Below are 16,769 nucleotides of genomic sequence, written 5' to 3' on the forward strand. Positions count from 1 at the left end.
ATTTCTATTATGAAACTTTCCTACAGATTTGATAAAGAAGGTAGTGTATTACACTTAGCAACCTGAATTTATGTCAGTTTCACCACCTTATATATCCCAATGAGTCACTTTAATCTCTTTTCATTTCCAGTATTCTATGCCAACAATTAGTTAGCCATGATATTAAACACAGGTTGAATAGCTAGAGGCAGTTTTGTTTAATTAATTATGAGGCTTCCTTAAACTACTGAAATTCTATGTGCCTTTGATTCTGTCTATAGAAAAATGGAGAACACCATAGCTGGCAGCATTGGGGGAAAAAACACAATGAAAGAAACACTAAAAAAGCAGAGAATAAAATAAAATAAATCAAAAATTCATGGAAGAGGAAAAAATACCATAGGATCAAGGAAAATACCTCATACAACTAGGCAAAGGTCGTAGCCTAAAGAGAAAACCAGGCTGGGAAGTCAGTAAATAGAGGAATTAATTAGAAATATCCTCTAAATACACGCTGAATTTAATTAATATAACATGAACTATACATAGATATTCTTTACTTACAGGTAAGTACAGTGGGGCCTTGACTTACGGGTGTCCCAACTAACGAGTTTTTCGAGATATGAGCCGTCTCTCAGTCCATTTTTTGCTTTGAGTTGCGAGCTAAAATTCGGGTTACGAACCAGCTTCAGATACCCCACCACTAGTTGGTGCAGCAAATGTCACAGTGAACGCCACAACATCAGCCCAGCATCACGTGTCTCACTCGTTCACAATTGATTTGACATACTAGTAATTTGAGTTACGAGCTCCGTCACGGAACGAATTAAACTCGTAAGTCAAGGCCCCACTGTAATTCATTCCAAAAAAAATAGATATCATTTTACCTAACAACGCTTGACTGATGAGGCCTTGCTTAGGTACAACCTTTGGTTCTGTGGCCATAGCTAACTGAGAAGGGCCCTAAAAGCTTTGGTAGGAAGAGCAAGGTCCTATTTACCACTACAATTGTCAAGGAGAGTAAGATAAATGCTTAGATTAATTAAGCCTCTTAGGAAATCTCTAAATCAGAGTTAACACACAATCAGACTTCACTTTCTGGGTTGGTCTGATTCACATTTATATCTCAATGCCAGCACTACATACGAACTTATCAGTGTATGCTGAGGGACAACAGAATAGACTGGGAAGTCAAACAGGTTGACAGTCAAATCATGGGTTGGCCACTTGCTAACTACAGAATCATGGGTCAATTCATCCACCTCCCTGAATTATAGTTGCCTCATTAATAAAAAGTAGGCTACAATACACAGCTACATTGACAGCTATTGTGATGATTATATAACACAGGTTATATATAATATAGGGTCTAGCACATAGTAGAACACTCTAGAACTTTTAGTTTCTTTTCTCTGCTTTCCCTTAGGTAACTTATAGTTTTTAAAAACCCATAAAATCCTACCTGCATAATGGGTCTTCTTCAGAGAGCTCATGCACTATTAAGGAAAAAGTAAAATACATTTCATTTTAAAACAACAATAGAAAAATACAAGACACTAAAAGTATCAGAGTAATGCTTTGTTATTAAGTATTCCTTTAGGACCACACACAAAGACTATACCAGAGGGACTATTAATTATATTATTAGTAGGCCATTAACAACACTTACTTTCTCCTTTTAAATATACCAAATCCAAGAATAAAAGAGAATGGGCTCTTTCAAAATTTGATACCTACCTATCAACTGCTATCTACAATGAACATAATCCCAACCAAATCCCATAAGGCTGACAGAAAATGGCAACATTAGTAGAAGCAGAATCCTATATAATAAAAACCTAATATGTTAAGTGTCTGGTAGTCCGGTGAACTGTTCAACCAATCAAAGCATAATATGCTAATGATATGCTAATGCAGCTCAACTGCTCGCTATGACCTGCACTGACCACCAGGGGGCAGACACTCTAACCAATAGGTAGCCTGCTGCAGGTGTCTGGCCTATTAGGAATGAGTGAGATGGGCCGGACACACCCTGGAGCCCTCCCGAGGTCCCTCCCAGCCCTGATTATGTACTGGTGGGGTCTCTTGTCCTGGCCTCACCCTCTCATAATCTGGGACCCCTTAGGGGAAGTTGGAGAGGCAGTTTCGACCCAATCCTGCATTCCACTCCACTCAGGAGGGCACCAGATGCAGGGCTCAGGGGTGGCAAGCACTGCTGCTGGCGTACGAGCCTCTCTGGATACTAACTGGGTGCCAGCCCACAGTATGAGCAGGGGTGGCAGGTAAGAGCTACAGGCAGAGTTGGACTGTGGGTTTCAGCCCGATCCCCACAGGCCACCCAAAGGGACTCCTCCTGTGCATGAATATGTGCACGGGGCCTCTAGTCATAGAATAACAATGTCAAACTTAAATAGCATTAGTTTTCTGGACTCCTTCCCTTAGGAGCAGTTACATTATTTTGCATAGCACAGTATGACTTCTCCAGCTCTTCAGTGAATACAGCCAGTTTAGTATGGAACACTCCATCAAAAGGAAGCTTGGTCACTAGACACTACACTTTCGAGCACAGCAAAACATAGGAAGCAGACTCTTTCTGGCCCCATTTCCAATCTATAATAATAAAAGTGTATTATGCTAATTAGACTGGACATCCAGACGTACTTCCAGATGACCTTCCGGATGAAGCCGTGGCGGCAGTGGCCGAGGCAGAGGCTGCTGTTGTGGCGGGCGGGGGCCGAGGCAGCCTCCAAAACCGCGTGCGTCGGATCCATTGCACCAATTTCATGCATCGAGACTCTAGTTGCAAGGTAAGTAGGAGAGACTTTGTGAGTCCAATTTGATAAAGTAGAACCCATGAGACTATTTCCTTTCATTGCTACAGTGTATCTGTCCCAGCTCATAGAGCAGGGTGTTCCAGACAGTCAGTGCTCTGCAGTAGAGCGTGAGGTCATTTTTCTCAACCCTCAACATTAGGTGGCAAATGCCTACAGAAATCATTCTCTTTCAGCTTGTACCACATATGTCATCATAGCCTATGCTGATGAACAACAACAACAAACCACAAAGTTCAAAGAACATCTTGGATCACTACATCCAATTACCTTAGCATTTTAATTTTTTAAACACTCAAAAAGATACCCACTGCATAATTCCTGCTATACAACACTCAGGAAAATACAAAACTATGGAGACAGTAAAAAAAAAAAAGTTCAGTGGTTTCCAAGGGTTAGGGAGAAGGTAGGAATGAATAAGCAGAGCAGGGAGAATTTTTAGGATAATGAAACAATTCTATACGATACTCTTGATGGTGGATATGTGTCATCATACATTTGTCAAAACCCATAGAATGTACACACCAAGAGTGAATCTTCAGGTAACTATGGGCTTTCGTTGATAATGATGTGTCAATGCGCGTCCATCTGTTGTAATAAATGTACCTCTCTGGTGCAGGAAGTCAAAAATGAGCAAGGCTGTGTGTGTAGGGGCTGTGGGGTTGATGAGAACCCTGTACATTCAGCTCAATGTTGCTGTGCATCTAAAACAGCTCAAAAAATAAGGCTTATTAATTTTTCTTTAAAAAATGTATCCGCTGAATCTGCTATTAATATATATCAACATATTAATGCTATTTTCAAGACACAGTCACCTTAGAAATTAACATAAAGATCAGAATATGGGTATTATCCCAAATTGAGTGAAGCATATGGAAAGACATAAATAAAGCCAATAATCTTAATTGTAAACTACGACAAGAAAATAATTGGAAAGTATACCAATCTTACTTGGTTATAAATGGGGATTTAGTGTAACACAAATAAAAAGTGATTGTTTATCTGTAATTAAAAGACACTTTTTATTCTAATTTTAAATCAGAAATTATTATGCTGATTTTATCTAAAAATTATCTTGAAACGGTAATTGGATAAAAAGAAACATTTATCATTCCCTAATATTGCACTAGTAACTTATGTACAAATACCTGTTAAATACTCACCGAGAGTCACAAATGTAATCAGCATTGCAGGCAATTATGGATGATGTGACTGAAACTAGTACCATGTTATATTACTTGCTTTTAAAATAAAATTGTAGATGAGCGCTAAAGATTCGGTCAGGGCTATACCTGCTGTGCAGAAACATTTCATGCAGCAGGCTCAAGTCTGCTCTCCTTAGAAAGTCCTGCTTAAACGCATAGCCTTCAGTTGGTGTCTGAAAATCTGAATCCGAGCAGGGTTTTCATATCTTCCAAACTGATAATAGAGGCTCCCTGTGCCTAAACATTTTGTACAACCAATGGTGTTCATGTTGAACACTGGCTTTCCTTTTGGAAATCTGGAATTTTGGTACATGCTATGGGGAAGATGCCTATGTGGTTAGCATGACATAAAACCTTGGCACTGAGTCTAACCGGACTGGTAGATGACATAGTTCACGTGTGTTGTCAGAATTTGACCCTGGAGCAATGAAGACCTCTTGGTAACTCCACAGGGAGAGGACTCTTGGAAGCTTGTGCCTGGTGTCCTCCACCCTTTGTCACAGGCAAACCTTTTCTCTTTGCTGTTTTTACTTTGGTTTTCCCTGTAATAAATCTCAGGTATGAGCACAACTATATGCTGAGTCCTATAAATCTCTCTAGTGAATAAGCAAACTTAGGTGTGGGTTTAGGATCTTTAACAAAATTGCATTATGTGAAGTTGTTATTATTTGATTTGAGGTTTTATATATAATTACAGTCGGAAGCTGATTGCACAGAATACCTGTCTTTGATTTTGTTTTGCTCAGTGCTTGTTTTGGAGATTCCTGTAGATCTGCAGCTATTGGAAGAAAGGCATAGAAAGGGATAAATAAAACAATGATGTCAGAAAACAATGTGAAACAAACAACAACCCTATTTCCTCAGAATAGAAAATCCAGAGCCCTAATGATTGGCAACATGTTCTATAACATGGAAGTTCCGCTCAAGAAAAGGAAAACATCACACTGACAATTTTCTTCAACTAAGCAGGGCTTAACTCCTTTTTAGAATAGTTATGAATCAATCAAGTAAGTGTGATAACTACAGAAAAACAATAATTATCATATTAGTATAATAGTATCCTTGTGCTTACAGAATTCTTCCCTAACTCGTTCCTAATTTATAATAAAACTAAAATCATGGTTCACCTGTTTAAGGCAGTTGTTGGCAGGCCAAGTCAAAGTCAAAGAAATTGTATCTAAAATGTAGGGATATCCATGGATATTCCATCAAACTCAACATGTATGGAAACTTACTGCTCTTTCCAGTTGAATTGTTGCTCTTTCTTGCTCATATGAAAAAGTCCTAGTCTTCATGTCTGACCTAAATGCCAGTGCACCACCTGGAAACTTATCGGTCACCTTAGATTTCTTTCTCCTCGCCACTTTTTGCATGCAATCACCAGGAAATCATATGAACTTAGCCTCCTACTGTCTCCACTTATTTTGCTACTGTCAACTGCCCTAGTCAAACATGGGCTCTTAAGAAATGGCTTTCATAGGGACTATTATTGTTCCATATCAAATTAATAAGATTTTTCTAAGCAGAAAAAAAGACATAGACCTAGAAAAAAAACCAACATTTCAAATGGAGTAAATATAGCTTCCTGACTCATTTCTGTATGGATGGGTGAAAACTTCATAATGGACTGATGCTAGTCCAAGGAGGCAAAAGCTTCCCTTGTCTCCACGTTTCTTTATGTGGTTTCCTTCTATGTACCCACTACATGAGGGGTCAGTCAGCAAAGGAGGGCCCACAGGCCAAATACGAGCTGCCATCTAGTTTTACAAATAAAATCTCACTGGAACGCAGCCATGCTTGTTCACTTACAGATTCTCTAGGACTGCCCTCACACCACAATGGCAGACTTGAGTAGATATGGCAGACCACACGGCCTAAAATCAGGCCCTTTACAGAAAAAGCCTGCTGATCCCTCCGTCCTATCACAACCAGAGGGCCATAATCAAATCTCATCTTGTTCCTCTTCCAATCAAAACTCCCATGAATCCCTGCAGTAAACACTGCTGGCTCCCTACGTCAGTCTTCATTCTTGCTGGACAACCACAACTGTATTTGGACATTTACTGTCCTGATACACAAAGAAGGTGGTGTCTCCCCAGCTCCAAAAAGGGAAATGATTATACTATGCTCATCACAGTACCTAGTTTACCAATAACTGGTTTAGGAATAAGCATGTGATGTAACTCAGGCCTATAAAACTTTACTCTAAAGTGGTTCTCAACCTGTGGGTCGAGACCCCTTTGGGGTCGAACAACCCTTTCACAAGGGTTGCCTTAGACCATCGGAAAACACAAATATAATTATATATTTTTTTTGTGATTAATCACTATGGTTTAATTATGTTCAATTTGTAACAATGAAAATACATCCTGCATATCATATATTTACATTATGATTCATAACAGTAGCGAAATTACAGTTATGAAGTAGCAACAAAAATAATTTTATGGTTGGGGGTCACCACAACATGAGGAACTATATTAAAGGGTCGCGGCATTAGGAAGGTTGAGAACCACTGCTAGAGGAAGTCAACTGAAAGTCTGTCCATTTTCTCCCTATTTACAGGAAACACATAGGCCAGGCCAGTGTGGTTCAGAGGCTTGAGCATTGTCCCATGCACCAAGAGGTCGCTGGTTCTATTCCCACTCAGGCCACATGGGTTTCAGGTTTGATACTCAGAAGGGGTGGGCAGTAGGCATCAGATCAATGTGATGGTTCTCATTGCTATTTCCATCTCTCTCTCCCTTTCCTATCCTCTCTCACTAAATATCAATAAAACCATATTTTTTGATGTGTAAATTAATTTCTCAAAACATTTTAATCACATAAAGAGTTCAATTACATTTCAATCTTGGTTATTATTCTTTTTTTAAAATTTGTTTTATTGCTTAAAGTATTACAAAGAGTATTACATATGTCTCCTTTTCCCCCCTTGACTTTCCCCCAGCCTCCCCTACCCCCCAGTGTCTTGTGTACATTGGTTATGCTTATATGCATGCATACAAGTCCTTCGGTTGATCTCTTACCCCCTCCCCCTCCAACCCTCCCCAGTCTTCCTGCTGTAGTTTGACAGTCTGTTCGTTTTTTTTTTAAGTTAAAGAAAGCATTTATCTCAACATCACTAACCAAGGATATGCAGATGAAAGCCTTAATGAAGTACCAGCTCACTCCTCTCAAAATGGCTGTCATCAAAATATAAATAACTAACAAGTTTTGGTGAGAATATGGAGAAAAGAGAAAGCCTCGTGCACTGTTCAAGTGATTGTAAATTGGTACAGTCACTGTGGAAAGCAGCATGGACACTCCTCAAAAAATTGAAAATAGAACCGCCATTCCACTTCGGGATATGTATCCAACAGAAACATAAACACGAATTTGAAAAGATATTCACACCCATATTCACTGCAGCAAGATTTACAATAGCCAGGATATGGAAGCAGCATAGATGTTCTTCCATAGATAAATGAATAAAGAAGGTGCAGTATACACCTTGGTTCAAAGGTATATATATATATACATATATATATATACCTTGGTTCAAAGGTGTGTGTATATATATATAAGATTATATATGTGTGTATATACATGTATACTCAGACATAAAAAAGAATGAAATCTTGCCTTTTAGGACCTTTTAGGACCACATGCATGGACCAAAAGGGTGTTATGCTAAGTGAAATAAGATAAAGACAAATACTGTTTGATCTCACTTACCTGTGCAATCTAAAACAACAAAACAAACAAAACAGAAACACACCCTGTAGCTACAGAGAACAAACTGATGGTTGCCAGAGGATAGTTGAGGAGAGGGATGAAATAAAGAATATGAATAAGAAGTGAAAACTTCCAGTTATAAAATATGTAAGCCACTGGGATCTAGTGCACAGCACAGAGAATGTGTTAATTATTGTAATAACTTTGCTCGGTGACAGATGGTTACTAGACTTTTCATTGTGAACCCATCATAAGATATGTGAATGTCAAACCACTATGTCATACACCTGAAAGTAATATATTGTGTGCCAAGTAGACTTTAAAAAATTTAAAAATGAACAAAGCAGTGCTTTGGCCTTCACATATTGCCATATGAGAATAGGTTGCTTTGGAGCCATAGCCAATTACTGACCAGGAAAGCAGACATAAACACTGACAACCTCACAGCTGAATAAGGGACAACACCTGGGATCCTTATGTCATCACTGAGCCACCAAAACAATCCTGGTTCCTATTGTTTCAGCCTCTTAATTAGGCCACCTATTATCTGAAGCTAACAGCATTCTATCTGATAAGTTCCCAAGATCTCAAGATAAGATCTAGTCCTTTCTGTAGTACTAACGGCTTTCATAAGGCTGCCTTAGCTAAGCACTCACCTCATTCCCAACCTTTCCCGTAGTGCACATTTTCACATTGAAACGGTACTGCTCGTGAATCCCATAAACTTCAGGTGTACATCTTAGCTCTTGCCCTGCTGTTCCTGCTGCCTAACGTGTAATCGCAATACCTGTTCCCCCTGCCAAACATAACCCTTCTGGCCCTTTACCTGGCAAACTTCTCCTCCATCTGCATGCTTACTTTAAATCCCACCCACATTTTAATTTTTTTAATTTTTATAGTGTGTGTGTGTGAATTTTAGAGGACATTTATTAAAGTTGGGGATCGTGAAACAAGAAAGGGATGGGAAGTGAGCCTAGGCTCACTAAGTAGTCAGACAAAAGAGGGTCTTGGGGACAGGTTAGAGGGTTTGCCCGGGATAAATTGCAACTGACCACTGTTGCTCTGGTTGTAAGCCTCCTGGGGTCCCTCAGAGTTTGGGAGATGCATCCCTGTGGGAAAAGAAAGGGAGGAAGGCCTGGGGTGCAAGCACACCTTTATTTTTATTTGATTTTTAACTACTTAAAAACATTGATTAGAGAGAGAAAAGGAGAGAACTTTGATTTACTGTTCCACTTATTTATGCATTCATTGGTTGGTTCTGGTATGTACCATGACCAGGGATGAAATTGGTAACAATGCTTTAAGGACTGACCTACAGGGCCAAGGCCTCACCCCAAGGCCTCACCCACATTTTTAAAACTCTAATTCTCATCATGGACTTAAAGTGACTATAAAAAAAAAGATAATTATAAAGTCCTAGTGCATTCTACCACCTGGTAAGCACTGAATAAAGTATAGTAAGTAATAGGAATGACAATGACATTAACAAATTCTTAGAGGGCAGGGACTGTGTTTTTAAAATATTTCAATTCTGCAACATAAGAATGTCATTCAGTACCTAAAAGGCACCTAAGAGTTAAATAGTAGACCAGTAAGTAAATTAATAATTAAATTTTGAAAAAAAAATGGAAAATTCTGCTGAAAAAAAAACACAAAATAAAACAGAAATAAACCAGGGACGGCGCTCTCATATTATGAGAAACTTCAGGGTCAAAACACCATTTCATCCTTGTATTTCCTAAAAGTTGCAAAACCGGCCTACACAAGTCCTCTGATGAAGGTCTACCAAGTCCAAGGTGTCCTCATACATTTCCGATTGCACAATGAACTAGGAGCCACATCTGGGTAGCAATATGGAATTTTTGTCATTGTGAAACACTTTTGTACTTTTATTGTAATTTGTAGAGTCCTGAATTGGGTTATTTGAATACTTATTATGATTACTTTCTGATCAATGGTAACAGAGCATCTTGTTCTAAGAAATGACAATGTCCTGACAATTATCCAACAAACAGAAGGAAACATCTTGTTCTACTGAATCATCATATCTCATTCTGTTTTGACCTCTGAGGAATAAAGGTGATAACAGTGAGATCGTGTTGGCATTATATATGAAATACTCCATGATTCTCCACAGGTTTGGCCTTTCTGACTTCTGTGCTGTTGGTAGGTATCTTTGAAAAATAACCTCCTTGGGCCCTGCCAGCACAGCTCAGTGGTTGATCATTGACCTATGACACTGGAGATCAAAGTTCGATTCACGGTCAGGGCACAGGCCCCCTTTGCAGGCTCGATCCCCAGTGTGGGGTGTGCAGGAGGCAGCTGATCAATGATTCTCTCTCATCATTGATGTTCCTATGCCTCTTCCTTGTCCTTCCTCTCTGAAATCAAGAAAAACAATCTCATTGAGATTGTCACACACTAATAAGTGCTGTAGTTCCTATTGTTTGCCATTTGTTTGTGGTACCAGGAAAGTATTATTGAGTTCCCAGTTTTGGTGACTTTTTTAGTGAGACAAATCACTATGAAAAAACAGGTTTTCATTTACTCAATGTAATCTACTGGCTGTAAAAACTAAACAAAAGATTCATTTTTAAAACAAGTCCAATTAGTTACAAAGTGAATATAGAGGAAACATACAACAATGTAACTTAAAGTCATTTTTCTTTTTTACATAAAGATATCATATAGGATTTTAGGGTTAAGGACTAAATAAATGAACCTCTTTTCAAACACTGTTGCCCCAGGTTTTAAAATTACCTATATTAACTGTTTTAATAATACTGAATACTATTCTATTAAGGAAGAGATTAAGAAAAACTATACATGCAACTTACACATTATTTGTGGGTTTTCTTTTATTGCTCTTTCATTAGGAAAACTTACTCTTAATTCACCCATGGTAGGACCACCAAGAGTAATTCACTATCAGAAGTCTTACCAAGATTGCTATCGTCAGAAGATCTTATAGGTCTTTCTTTATATTTCGAAGGTAGTTGTTGTTCGCTATCAATAAAAAAGGTTATAAATAATATTACTCTGTCAATACAAACATAAAATATTTCCCTAATATTGTAAATTCTTAGAATATTTCAGATAACATCAGAGTCAATATTAAAACTTTAATTCTACTATACACTTCAAACTTGTAAGTTCTACAAACTTCTTATGAAGCATGTAATTTTTTTAAAAAAAAGCATGAAACAGTCATGATTTGAGGGTAATATATTTTGGTGAATTAACTAGAGTTAACTTGACATAATGGCAAGTCTCTTGAACTCAGACATCCCTGTTCTATAACCAACAGCTACTTTTTGTCAAGCAAGTCACTTTTCTATGGCTCAAGGTCCTCCTCTACAAAATAAGAGTTTTACTACCTTACTTTTGAAGGTTGTTTGAATAATTAAACGAAATAAGACAGCAAAAAGAGATGCTTGGAGAAACAGCAAGGCAAAGGAAAACTCTCATCATGAGCTTTATTTTTTGAAACTAATTTAGAATCCCAATGGAATCCCAATGTGGGTTTTTCATAGTTTCTAACATTCAAATGTTGCAGTTCTCAGAAAATATTAACTAGAGACCCGGTGTACGAAATTCGTGCACTCGGGGCAGCGGGGTCCCTCAGCCTGGCCTGTGCCCTCTCGCAGTCCAGGAGCCCCCGGGGGATGTCCAACTGCTGGCTTAGGCTTGCCCTCAAGCCAGCAGTCGGACATCGTTAGTGCTGCAGTGGAGGTGGTAGAGCAGTGGTTCCCAAACTTATTTGGTCTACCGCCCCCTTTCCAGAAAAAATATTACTCAGCCCCTGGAAATTAATTTTTTTAAAATTTTAATAGCAGTTACTCATTGCCCCCAAATGCACCTGTGGCCATCACCGCCCCCTGGATCGCTGCAGCGCCCACCGGGGGGCAGTAGTGCCCACTTTGGGAATCACTGTGGTAGAGGCTCCCGCCACTGCCACTGTGCTTGCTACTCATGAGGCCATCTCAGGGCTTCTGGCTGAGTGACACTGCCCCTGTGGGAGTGCAATGACTACCAGGGGGAAGCTCCTGTGTTAAGTTTCTGCCCACTGGTGGTCAGTGTGTGTCATAGCAATCGGTCATTCTGCCATTTGGTTGACTTGCCTATTAGCATTTTATTACATAGGATGGAACTACTTGACAGTCAATGTGCCCCACTGAGGGGTCCTGGATTGAGGGAGGGCACAGGCCAGGCAGAGGGACCCCACTGGTGCACAATTGGAGCTGGGGAGGGAAGCAGGAGTTTGGCCAGCCGGGGAGGGACCACAGGAGAGCTCCAGGGCATGTCTGGCCCGTCTCACTCAGTCCCAATTGGCTGGACCCCAGCAGCAAGCTAACCTACCAGTTGGAGCATCTGCCCTCTGGTGGTCAGTGCACATCATAGCGAACAGTTGAGCAGCCTTAGCATATCATTAACACATTATGCTTTTATTGGTTGAACGGATGACAGACAACCAGACACTTCGCATATTAGGCTTTTATTATATAGGATTTTGGTTATTACCTATTCTTTCTTTGTGGTTTGTAATTCAGGGTTTTTTAGCTACTATATAACTTGCAACTAAATGTATGTATAAATACATTACCTCATGAAGTCAGATAACACAATGTTCCCTTATTTTTGTTGTGAATCATGCCGACTGCAGAAAACTAATAGAAGTCAAGACGTAGCCTGGACCACTACTATCCCTTCCCTATCTACTCGCACTGTGAACCAGCAGATCTTTATGAGAATGATGCTTAATATCTCTGTCCACACCCAATTGGCTTGGATGACAGAATCCTACCTGTCACTAATGGATACTGATGAGTCATGATGAGGCCTTAGCAATTGTAAGGACCAATAACCTACTTTTGAATCAGAGCTTTCTAACTGGCTTCCATGTGAGGCATAATTTAAAATATTTTGAAACCTGAGGTAAATTAAACTCACTTGGGAATGTTTCATTCTTATGGCAAAGAGATCCTTTGAGGGGCCAACCTCAATTATGGAGTCTCAGGCAGGCTGCTGCCTACTTCTCTGGGAAAGGCAACATGGGACCTTCTATTACCTAAACAAAGACGTTCTAGTGTCCTTGGGGGGCAGATCTGGTAACAAAGGAGAAAGTCTGGTCTTTTCCTGCAGCTTTATTTCAGTCTCTCTGACAGCTTAGAATAGTTCCAACTAAGCCCTTCATTGTTTCACTGGCCCCAGCTTTAATAAATGTACCCTCCAAATATAAAACAAGGAATGAACAATTGTACCTTTCCATGTGATTGATTTTTGAAGCTCTAGTTACTAAAAATTCCACCATTTTCTCTCTGTTTTCATATTTAGCAAGTGAAAGTGGTGTGAAGTCATCCTGTATAAACAGAAAAACAGTTTATAATTTATTAAATTATATATATATATATATACATATATATACAAACTGCACATTAAAACTTACAAAAGATCCACTGAACTTACACATATAATATAGAATGTAAATAAAAAGTAGCCCCTTTTGCCCTGGCTAGTGTTCTCACTGGTTAGAGCATTGGCCTGCTCATGGAAGGGTCCAGGTTTGATTCCCATTCAAGAGATTGTACCTGGGTTGCAGATTTGGTCCCTTGCCCTGGTCTGGGTCTATGCAGGAGGCACCCACACATTAATGTTTCTCTCTCTCACCCCGCAATCCTTCGCTCCCTTCCACTTTCTCTAAAATCAATGGAGGAGGGGAAATACTCTGGTGAGGAGGAAAAAATAAATAAAAGGAGCCCCTATCTTCTCATCCCTGTGCAGTCACTGGCTGTTCTTCCCTTTAAAATGCCCCCCACTGCCTCTTCAACAGATTAACTGCAGCATCCTTCTCCAACTCTCACTTCCAACATTTACAGTACGGGTTCCCAGAATCTGTGTTCCTATCGTGGTGTCCTGTTGTTATTTTGTTGCCTGTGGACTGGGGCTTCCTCTTCCCTCTTGCACTCACCCAGCTCCCCTTGCTGGGACTAGGCCTCCTCCTCCCACCCATCCCCAGCAGCACCATTTCCTAAGCCCCTGCTAGCACAGCAGCCAGGCCCCAGCATCACTTCACTCCCCCAGGCCTTCAGCCTTAGTGGGCTCTGAGCCCATCTCCCACTCCCAGGCACTAACAGGAAGTTCTTCCTTCTGGGGTGGAAGGGTAGCTGGGAGGCAGAGCTTTGCCCCCTACCATGGACACTACATTTCTTCAGCCCTCCTTGCCTGGGTTTTGGAGTGTTTCCATGGTGATAGGGCCTGATCTATTGTATTCAGTGTATGTATGTGAGAAAGAAAATCTTTGTGTGGAAGGAAGGAAGGAAGGAAGGAAGGAAGGAAGGAAGGAAGGAAGGAAGGAAGGAAGGAAGGAAGGAAGGAAGGAAGAAAGGAAGGAAGGAAGGAAGGAAGGAGAAAGAAAGAAAGAAAGAAAGAAAGAAAGGAAGGGAAAGAAAGAAAGAAAGAAAGAAAGAAAGAAAGAAAGAAAGAAAGAAAGAAAGAAAGAAAGAAAGAAAGAAAGAAAGAAAGAAAGAAAGAAAGAAAGAAAGAAAGAAAGAAAGAAAGAAAGAAAGTCCTTGTTGCAGGCTAGTGGGGCTCAGTGGTTGACTGCTGACCCTTGAACCAGGAGGTCAGGGCACATGTCCAGTTTGTGGGCAGAATCCCCAGACGAGATGGGCAGGAGGCTGCCAATGGATAATTCTCTCTATATATATATCTCTCTCTCCCTCTCCTTTCCTTTCTCTTTAAAATTAATAGAACATATAATTTTTAAAAGGCTTGAAACTAAAGTGAAAACATGCATTTCAAATATTTTTCAAATAAAGTTACTTGATCTATACCTTATTTCTTGCTTCCATATTTGCCATACAGGAAAGTAGCTTTTCCACTATCGCTGTATTGTGGCCAAGGACAGCATAGTGAAGAGGAGTGTTGCCATGGATGTCCATTACATTTGGATTGGCACCATGGTCTAGAAGAATGGTTGCACATTCCTCTTGGTCATATTGTATAGCCTGTCAGTATTATGCCAAGAAGTAGATTATAAGTTCTAGGAATTCAAAGTAAACATTCCACAAGTTTCACCAATGTCTTCTAGTTAAATGAGACAAACTCATTTTTATTCTAAGTAATTAAATTAAACCCCCCTCATGTTGACATAGTTGCTAATACATACATGAATGAGAGCTGTTTTGTTGTCAATGTCACAGAGGTTCAATAGGCAATGTCTGCGTGTTAGCAGTCTCACCACTCTCGGATGGCCCTTGCAACAGGCCACATGCAAAGCAGTCCTATGAAAGTGAGAGGACTGCTTAGAGAATTAGAGGGCACCAGATGAAAGCATATAATATCCACATAATTGTAAACATTTCTCTCTATGCCTTCAAAGCAAATATTTAATTTTCTTCTGGAGACAGTACAATATTTATTAGTTTTTGTTACCACATTAGTGAAGGAAAAGCCTATTTGAATACGGAGAGATGACCTGGGAATTCAGCTCAACTTGGTTCTGATCCTGTTTTAATTGTCACTTATTAGCTGTCACTTGGCCTTTCTGGGCCTTAATTTCCTCATCAACAAAATGGGGATAAAAATAATAGGAATCTCACAGGACACCACTGTTTGTTTTAATGAGAATCTATGCAAAGTGTTTACTACAGTAACTTGCACATAAGAAACAGCTTAATAATTGTGGTATTAGTATCATTATTACTATTACCGCCACTTTACAAAGACAACATGTCAGTTAGCAAACTGATATCATTATACCTACTTTGCATATGTGTTTTAAGGATTAGAAAGAACACAGAATTTCAATTATTCTAAAATGCTTATATTCTCTCACTTTAACATCTCTGACATTGGAATCCAATTTTTAATTCAGAATGTCTTACAGAAGGCCAAGAGACATATGTAAAGATGCTCTAAGTCACTAATCACCCAAGAGATGCAAATTAAAATGACAACCAGGTACCATCTCACACCTGTTAGAATGGCTATCATCAACAAATCAATAAACAACAAGTGCTGGTGAGGATGTGGAGAAAAAGGAATCCTTGTACACTGCTGTGGTGGGAGTGCAGACTGGTGCAGCCACTTTGGAAAACAGTATGGAGTTTCCTCAAAAAATTAAAAATGGAACTTCCATTTGACCCAATAATCCCACATCTAGGAAAATATCACCAGAAATAAGAAACACCAATCAGAAAGAATATACGCACCCCTATGTTCATAGCAGCACAATTTATAATAGCTAAAATTTGGAAACAGCCTAAGTGCCCAGCAGCAGATGAGTGGATTAAAAACCAGTGGTATACCTACACAATGGAATATTATCTATCTATACTAATAAAAGGGTAATATGTTAACTAGACTGGATAGACCAGACATCTTTTGATGTCCTTCCGGATGTCTTCCAGACAAAGCCATGGTGGCGGGGGCCGAGGCAGAGGTGGTTAGGGGTGATCAGGCCAGCAGGGGAGAGTAGTTAGGGATGATCAGGCTGTCAGAGGAGAGAAGTAAGGGGTGATCAGGCCTGCAGGGGAGAGCAGTGAAGGGCCATCAGACAGGCAGGCAGAGGTGGTTAGGGGCAATCAGGCAGGCAGGCAGGTGAGCGGCTAGTTGCCAGGGGTCCCGGATTGTGAGAAGGATGTCCGACTGATGGTGTAGGCTTGATCCGTGCCAGTTTAGGCCCGATCCCACAAGCCTAAACCGGCAGTCGGACATCCCCTGAGGGGTCTCAGATTGGAGAGGGTGCAGGCGGGGCTGAGGGAACCCCCCATGCATGAATTTCATGCCTCTAGTCCTATATATAATAAAGAGATAATACGCAAATTGACCCTCACTCCATCAGGCCATCACAAGATGGCTATGCCCACAGCAGAGGCAGGGTTCCTGTAACAAGCCGTAATGAGCGATCAGCAGGGACCTGCGGCTGTATGGTGCTGAGTCAGGGTGGGGACCTGAGGCTGCGCCACCCGCCTGGCAGGGGTAGATGGGTAATCTCAGGCCATGCCCCTTGCCCTGGTGCCAGGCCGGGGTACCTGAG

The 16,769-nt window shown here is 40.3% G+C and overlaps 1 long non-coding RNA gene across 1 annotated transcript; it reads right to left on the reverse strand.

Moving 5' to 3' along the window:
• Positions 1–4,742: 4,742 nt before the first annotated feature.
• On the reverse strand, positions 4,743–10,706 carry LOC111824324. The gene is made up of 3 exons (XR_002827399.1): positions 10,671–10,706; positions 8,782–8,838; positions 4,743–4,793 (listed from the first exon to the last, which is right to left on the reverse strand). It is a non-coding gene; the product is annotated as an uncharacterized LOC111824324 (long non-coding RNA).
• Positions 10,707–16,769: the final 6,063 nt, after the last annotated feature.

Source organism: Myotis lucifugus, unplaced genomic scaffold (assembly GCF_000147115.1).
Source record: "Myotis lucifugus unplaced genomic scaffold, Myoluc2.0 scaffold_1172, whole genome shotgun sequence".
NCBI classification, from domain to species: domain Eukaryota; kingdom Metazoa; phylum Chordata; class Mammalia; order Chiroptera; family Vespertilionidae; genus Myotis; species Myotis lucifugus.